The sequence below is a fragment of the Papio anubis genome, unplaced genomic scaffold (genome assembly GCF_008728515.1).
Source record: "Papio anubis isolate 15944 unplaced genomic scaffold, Panubis1.0 scaffold1238, whole genome shotgun sequence".
In the NCBI taxonomy this organism is placed as follows: Eukaryota; Metazoa; Chordata; class Mammalia; order Primates; family Cercopithecidae; genus Papio; species Papio anubis.
The window spans coordinates 1-6,963 of record NW_022161179.1 but is presented as its reverse complement, the minus strand read 5'-3'; the positions used below and the strand labels follow the sequence as shown (position 1 = coordinate 6,963).

The following is a 6,963-nucleotide window of genomic DNA, read 5'->3' as shown; positions in this document are numbered from 1 at the left end:
CCCAAAAGCAGGTGACACCAGCAGAACCAACACAGGAAGCCAGGGAAGTGGAAAAGAACAGGGCATGGGGGGTGGCCAGGGGGGATCTTCATTGTTGCCAGCAACACACACTCCCAGGAGGAGAGGACCCTCAGAGTGAGAACGGAGAGCTGCGAAAGTGAAGAATGAAGGAGCAGGTGCTGCCCGGGGAAGTCCAGGGGTGCAGAATCTGAGAGCATCCCTTCCCAAGAGAGGCGGGAACACTTGGGAAGGCAGGGCTGAGTCCCTGGAGGCTGTATCTGTGAAAGGAGGCTGGCAGTAGAAACTGCCTGAAGCCGAGTGGGTTCTGAGAGGCAGAGGGGCAGCGCTACAGAGGTGAGGCTGATGCTTCTGTGCAGGAAGGGCAGGCTCCTGAGGAAGGGAGCCCCGAATGCTCTCCACTAGATTCCCAGGGAGCCCCACTCCCTCCACAGGGACCTCATGCTGACAATGAAATCCCATTCATATTGGAACCTCCGACACACTGCCGTGAATGTGAGGGTTTCGTGACTGATGGGGTAGGTTTCTCTTCCAACTCAATAGTATAATTTCCATTTATTCCTCCCCCAGCCTCCCTGAACGTTCACCTCTTAGATAACCACAGTACGGTGATCAGAACAAGGAAATCCACATTCTCATATTTAATTATATTAAAATTATTTCATAAAATAACCAATTTTAATTAATTAAATACATTTAAATAATGTTTAAATATATTTAAATTATTTAATTTAAAATGAACATATTAGCTAAACTAAAGTCCTTACTGGAGTTTCACCACTTTTTCCACTAATGTCCTTTTTCTGTTCCCAAATTCCACCCAGGATCACGGGGCATTTAGTTATTTCTTAGTCTCTTGACATTTTGTAGGACTGCAGTGACAGTTCCTCAGTCTTTCCTTATCTTTTGTAACCGTGACACTTTGAACTAGTACTGATCAGTATTTGTCAAATGTTCCTAGATTTGGGTTTGTCTGATGTATTTCCACGATTGGACTGAAGTTATGCATTTTTGGCCATTACAGCACAAAAATGATGTGGAATCCTTCCCCGTGCATTCCATCAGAGTTATGGCACTGATAGTTCTTCTTACTGATGATGTTGAACTTGTTCACTTGGTTCAGGTTTCTGCTTGAACAGGGACCTGGGAGGCAGAGCCTGCAGGGAGCCGAGATCACATGACTGCACTCCAGCCTGGGCTACAGAGAGAGACTCCACCTCAAAAAAAAAAAAAAAAAAAAGATACATTTTCTGTTATTTGGGTAGTATATTTACTCATACTAGCTCACTAACTAAACACAGCTGCAGATCAGTTCTTATTCCAGCACATTCTTTTTACAACACTTAAGATGACTAAATGTAACATGAAATGGGGAAGATTTAAAAAAAGATGCCTTTGACTTCAGCATGAAACAGATACAAGTGTATGATGAAAATACAATCTCAATAAAAGTGCCACTTACTGTAAATGAGTATAACTCTTCATCACATACGCTCAAAGATCCATCTGCATCTCTGTAAAATAAGGGTGTGCATTACTTCAAAAACTGTTAATATCTTAGTATAATATCTGTTTAGTAAAATAATGCCTCCTGTGTGCTTTGGTGTTTACCAAAGCAGTTTTTACGAAATCTTCTCCCGGATCCTGACTTGCAGAGGGTTTCCTGACTTCTTCTTTCTCAGCACTTCATGTCCTGTACTGTGAAGTCTTTTATATGATAACCAGTCAGAAGTGCCCGTAAGTATTGACTCTCCCTAACAGGCGATGGCAATAAACCAAATATATTTTCACTCTTCTTTTTTTTTTTTTTTTTTTTGAGACGGAGTCTCGCTCTGTCGCCCAGGCTGGAGTGCAGTGGCGCGATTTCGGCTCACTGCAAGCTCCGCCTCCCGGGTTCACGCCATTCTCCTGCCTCGGCCTCCCGAGTAGCTGGGACTACAGGCGCCCACAACCGCGCCCGGCTAATTTTTTGTATTTTTAGTAGAGACGGGGTTTCACCGTGGTCTCGATCTCCTGACCTTGTGATCCGCCCGCCTCGGCCTCCCAAAGTGCTGGGATTACAGGCGTGAGCCACCGCGCCCGGCTATATTTTCACTCTTCTAACCACACACTGAAACACAAGAATGTTTTACAAAGCAGTAGTGATGAACTTTAATAAATGTAAACGTGATTCAGATTTTCTAGCTTCCTTTCTCTTTAGTTCTCTGTAGTATAGTCTCATGATGTATTTATGTATTTTCTGTTGTTTGAATTAAAAACTCATCTGCCCCAGTCTTTGATGAACTTTAAACTTTGTAAAAACTAATGCATTGTGCCTGTGTGATAAACCAGTGGTTCTCCAAACGTGCTCTGTGGACCTCTCAGGATCCCCAAGACCCTTTCCAGGAGAGGCCAACGGTTTTTTTTTGTTTTTTTTTTTGAGACCTAGTTTCACTCTTGTTGCCCAGGCCAGAGTGCAATGGCGCGATCTCGGCTCACGGCAACATCTGCCTCCCGGGTTCAAGTGATTCTCCTACCTCAGCCTCCCAAGTAGCAGGGATTACAGGTGCCCGCCACCACGCCTGGCTAATTTTTATAGTTTTAGTAGAGATGTGGTTTCACCACGTTGGCCAGGCTGGTATTGAACTCCTGACCTCAGGTGATCTGCTCGCCTCGGACTTCCAAAGTGCTGGGATTACAGGCCTGAGCCACTGTGCCTGGTCAACACTGTTCTGAATCATATGAATTAAAACTGAGAAAGCTGATTAAAAAATTTAAAAATTTGTAAAAGTAATACAAAGTCATTGCCTGCTTTTTCGTTGACACTTGTCATGATTGTATAAAAGTAAAAATGGGTAAAACTGCTGGTTTCTCAGCATAAATCAAGGCAGTGGTACAAATTACATTAGTCACTCTATTCTTTACTGTCCCCTGCAGTTAAAAAAGATAGCCTGAATTACTTAAGAATGTCTTTGATGAAGCAGTAAAAATTAATGTTACTAAATCTTGACATGTCTCCTTAATATTCTGAATAAGTGAAAAGTTAATAAGAAGCGCTTCTGCTGACTGCAATACGGTTGTTGTTGTTGGTGGTGCTGTTGTTTAAAAAAAAAGGAATTCGGGATTTAATTGTGAACTGAACAACCAATTTTTTCACAGAACTTCGTTTTTATTTAAAAGTAAAACTGGGCCAGTGCAGTGGCTCATGCCTGTAAAATCCCAGCACTTTGGGAGGCCAAAGCTGGCAGATGGCTTGAGCTCCTTCAGCAGTTCAAGACCAGCCTAGGCAACATAAAAAAAACCCTGTCTCTACCAAAAATACAAGAAAATTAGCCTGGCGTGGTGCCACACATCTGTGGTCCCAGCTACACAGGAGTCTGAGGTGAGAGGATTGCTGGAGCTGAGATCATGCCAAAGCACTCCAGCCAAGTGACAGAGTGAGACTCAGTCTAAAAAAAGAAGTACAACTATCATTCTCAAAAATAAATGGAGAGGTTGTCCCTTCAAGGAAAATAAGTATTTGTTCCCAACGATAAAATGTAAGCTTTCCTGAGGACTTTGAAAAACTTCTTCCTGCTACTAGGCTTGACAGCTTTTCAATACTTAAAGGTGTTTTAAAGTAAGATTGGTGGTTAAATTAAAAGTGATTTTTGACATAATAAAACATAAACCAATATATTCCAAGTAACTAATGCATAACATTAGAAATGCAAGTATGGGAGGAAAGATCCATTTACTGTGCAAGAAAGATCAAGGAGTACTGATGGAATAAATTTATTAACATGGAAAATGCCACTGTAACTAATTTAAGAAACTAGCACTTGTGAAGTTTTGATTTACTATTAAAGAATACCCATAACTAGGCAGTTAATATTTTTAAAGTTAAAACTTTAAAAATACACCTTTTACCAACTACATATTTGCATGAGGTTAGGTCATCTTACTGATTCTTTTTTTTCTTTTTTTGAGACGGAGTCCCTCTGTCACTCAGCCTGGAGTGCAATGGGGAGATCTCGGCTCACTGCAACCTCCGCCTCCCAGGTTCAAGTGATTCTCCGGTCTCAGCATCCCAGTAGCTGGGACTACAGGCAAGCACCACCATGCCCAGTCATTTTTTGTACTTTCAGTAGAGGCGGGTTTCACCATGTTAGTGGGGCTGCTCTCAAACTCCTGACCTCAAGTGATCCACCCACCTTGGCCTCCCAAAGTGCTGAGATTACAGGTGTGAACCACTGCACCCGGCCATCTTATTGCCTTTTTTTTTTTTTTTTTTTTGAGACGGAGTCTTGCTGTCACCCAGGCTGGAGTGCAGTGATGTGATCTCAGCTCACTGCAATCTCCACCTCCCAGGTTCAAGTTGTTCTCCTGCCTCAGCCTCCAGAATAGCTGGGACTACAGTGCGTGCCACCACACCTGGCTACGTTTTTGTATTTTTAGTAGAGACGGCGTTTCTCCATGTTACCCAGGATGGCCTCGATCTCCTGACCTTGTGATCTGCCCGCATCAGCCTCCTAAAGTGCTGGATTACAGGAGTGAGCCACTGCACCCAGCCTCTTATTGCTTTTTAAAAGCAAGTTAGAAAGAAAGATCTAGAGAATCCAGTTGTCTCCTATTAAGCTCAACATGAGAGATTTTAAATAATATAAATACATGACACACTTTTTACTCAACTTTTTATTGTAGAAAAGTTATTTTTCAGTGGAAAATTTCTGTTAAAAATATTGTTCTCAAGGAATATTTTCTGGTATTACAACCTGGGTCAGGGTTACTACTGACATCTAGTTGGTAGAGGCCATGAAAGCTGCTAAACTCTCTGCAATGCACAGGACAGTCCTCACAACAAAGCGTTATCTAGCTCATAATATCAACAGTGGTAAGGCTGTGAAATCTAAACTAAAAAGATTTTGAAAAAAAATCTCAGTTTTCTGTTTCTACCACAGTGAATATCAATATAATCAACATAAACACACTCTTTGAGATGCTCAATCATTTAAGAATTAAGAGTCTTAAGGAATAAAGAACACAAATAATTTGCTTCAATATTTTAGCAGGCACAATACAGCTTATGATGTCTAGAGCTGTGTCCTAACACCGAGCTTGATATCTTGCAAAGTAATTAGCTAGAATAACAAGACAGGTTTCTAAAAAGCTCACCTTTGCGTGATATCATGATGTATCTCCAAGGTCACTCTGTGGAAGGAAAAACAATTCACAACAATAGATGTTACCATTTGTTAGGCCTGAAGACATTTTTTAAAAAGGGGGCAGAGGAAACTCTCCTAGCGGCCCTGAAATTCAAATCTTCTAGTTCAGAACAGCACCATAAGGGCACTTTGTTTTCATTTCTTGGTTTTTCACAAAAATATAAGAACCAAAATGTGAGGCGATATGCTGTTAAGAAGACGTTCTTCTGTTGATGATTGTAATATATAAATAATAACAGATTTCCCCGTTATATGCTCTTCTACCCACAAAACCTTTCGTCCCATGTGATTTATTTTATATGTTTGTTTATTTTTTGACCCAGAGTCTCACTCTGTTGCTCAGACTGGAGTGCAGTGGTGCAATCCTGGCTCACCACAACCTCCATCTCTGAGGTTCAAGCGATTCTCATGCCTCAGCCTCCCAAGTAGCTGGGACTACAGCTTTGCACCACTCTGCTCAGGTAATTTTTTTGTTTTGTTTTGTTTTTGGGATGGAGTTTCACTCTTGTTGCCCAAGCTTGAGTGCAATGGTGCGATCTTGGTTCACCACAACCTCTGCCTCCCAGATTCCAGCCATTCTCCTGCCTCAGCCTCCCGAGTAGCTGGGATTACAGGCATGCACCACCACACTCAGCTAATTTTGTAGAATGAGGCTCAAAACAACTGAGGGAAGGCAAATCTCAATTTTAGTTACTAGGTCTACACAATATTAGCACTTTTTAAAAAGCCTGTAACATTAGCATGTAAGATGGATATGTCTATAGTGCTTCAAGTAGTTTTCATCTCTGAAATAATTTCACAATCACAGAATTTAAAGTTACATGCTGGAAAGGACCAATGACCTTACATGATATTTAATTCAACACTCATTTTACAGATCAGGGAAACAAACCTTAAAACTGACTTGCCCAAGGTCCCACCAAATAGGAGCAGTTTCTCGTCCTAAACTCAAATTAAGCCGTGGCTCTCAAACTTTGCTGCACATTAAAATCACCTGAGAAGCTTTAATAACGGCCTCATCTTCAACATGAGACATTTTAATGTAATTAGTGTTGAGAATGACTCTGGGCATCAAGGTTGTTGGTAAAAGTTTCCCAGGTGATTTCAATGTGCAGCAAAGTTTGGAATGATTGAGCTGGGGTGAAAATCAGAATCTTCTGGGATGCCTTTCTTCACATAAAGATGCCTCACATCCATCCCTATTTTCCTAAAAGGCTTCTCAGTGCCTAGAGATAGAGGGAAAGTGGAGATGGGAAGATACATGTGTTTGCAGACCTGTATTTTGAAAAAAAACCTTGCATAAGTGATCTCAGTGAGTTTCACCTATCCCACTGACAACACTGCACTACTGACTCATGATAAACATTTTTCAGAATCTTTTCTTGAAGCCAATTTGCCCTATTCATTTGCTTAATAAACCTTTATTTCACCAATAGTTAATATACCAAATAATTATTTCTCAAACTTGCTGATGGCAAATTAAAACTTACTTTACTTTCAAAAGTAGACTTCCAAAAAGTAGAATAATGAGGAAAAAAGCATGAAATTTGTTTGAGCAAGATTAATCTTCAAAGGTACTTTTGAATTGTATGCTAACACATCAAAATCTTTTGAACTCAAAGAAGCCAGGGACTCTAGTCAAAGTAGTTTTGGTGTATGTATGCTCAAAGATTTTAGAGACTTGGCTGACTACAGACATTTAGTGATTACTCAACAGGTCCCAAAGCTCAGGACTTGAGACAGAGTTTGAGTCCAGTTTTTG

The 6,963-nt window shown here is 41.0% G+C and overlaps 1 long non-coding RNA gene across 1 annotated transcript; it reads right to left on the bottom strand.

Moving 5' to 3' along the window:
* Window positions 1–724: 724 nt before the first annotated feature.
* On the bottom strand, window positions 725–5,578 carry LOC103881403. The gene is made up of 3 exons (XR_004181206.1): window positions 5,152–5,578; window positions 1,481–1,532; window positions 725–1,235 (listed from the first exon to the last, which is right to left on the bottom strand). It is a non-coding gene; the product is annotated as an uncharacterized LOC103881403 (long non-coding RNA).
* Window positions 5,579–6,963: the final 1,385 nt, after the last annotated feature.